This window comes from Cucurbita maxima, unplaced genomic scaffold (genome assembly GCF_002738345.1).
Source record: "Cucurbita maxima cultivar Rimu unplaced genomic scaffold, Cmax_1.0 Cma_Scf00708, whole genome shotgun sequence".
In the NCBI taxonomy this organism is placed as follows: domain Eukaryota; kingdom Viridiplantae; phylum Streptophyta; class Magnoliopsida; order Cucurbitales; family Cucurbitaceae; genus Cucurbita; species Cucurbita maxima.
In genome coordinates this window covers 10,973-12,096 of record NW_019272724.1, presented here as the reverse complement: position 1 = coordinate 12,096, position 1,124 = coordinate 10,973, and the positions used below count along the sequence as shown (strand labels likewise).

General features: G+C 30.2%; 1 non-coding gene across 1 annotated transcript; it reads left to right on the top strand.

Annotated features, from left to right (window-relative positions):
• Positions 1–384: 384 nt before the first annotated feature.
• On the top strand, positions 385–456 carry TRNAC-GCA. Its single transcript has one exon. It is a non-coding gene; the product is annotated as a tRNA-Cys (tRNA).
• Positions 457–1,124: the final 668 nt, after the last annotated feature.

The following is a 1,124-nucleotide window of genomic DNA, read 5'->3' as shown; positions in this document are numbered from 1 at the left end:
AACAGTAAAAAAAATATATATATATATTATTTCCATTGTACTCCGTGCACAACAATTTTAAAGGAAATTTAAAATAAATCCAGCGTATTTGTCATACTTTTGAGTTCAATTACTATAAATCAAGAAAAAAATTGAGTGGTAATAAAATATCACTTGACATTGGAATGTAATTTGAAGACTTTTTATCTTCCGGAGTTGAATTACATTTAAAATTATTTATGTTATTTCTTATTTTCTTCAATTTGTATTTAATAGCTTTGGGTAGTTTGTAGATGAACTATGTTTGAATTATCTTTTTGGCCTTTCTATTTTCGACAGACACGTTTTACACTTTTGGACTGACACTTGGTAGAAGGGGTCACTAAGGCTAAAATCATATAAAATGGGTTCATAGCACAGTGGTAAAGCATTTGACTGCAGATCAAGAGGTTACCAGTTCGAATTTGGTTGGGCCCTTTTAAAAATTTTGGACGAACACTTTGTTCGATTTGCTCCCAACCACCGAGTGTCTAAAGGAAAAGAAATAAGAATAATTACCGATTCCAAACCTTATTCCAAAGTACTCCACCACATAGAACCATGTACTTAGAACCTAAGGGCCACTATTCTTGGACAAGAACCAAGCTATCATTAACAAAAGAGTGTGGTATCCAAGCACCCACTATGAACATGGTTAAAAACTTACTTACAATTAGGCTAACTTACCGAGTCTTGTACTCACTCCATCTTTTTCATGTAACTAAGAGTAGTTGCCCTAGACCAACAACACCCACCAAAACTATTTTTGATGTTTTCAAATGATTTTTTTAACCTTTCCCTTATTTTGTACTATGAACCTATAAACTCTATTTTGAATATAATGTAAATATATATGTTTATTATATTTTAATTCTTTTTTTATTTCGAGAAAACATTTTACTTTGTGTTCAACCTCTTTTAACTTGCTTCGGAAATGGCTCGTGACATAAACATAAAAAAAGTAATTTTTTAGTATGAATTTTAATATAAGTTGCATTCTTATATTGACAAAACCACTAGTACCAAAAATATTCATGAACTTTCAAAATTAATGCCCTTAACATTCTAAAATAAGGTTCTAACTATTAGTGACTTGCATAAATCAT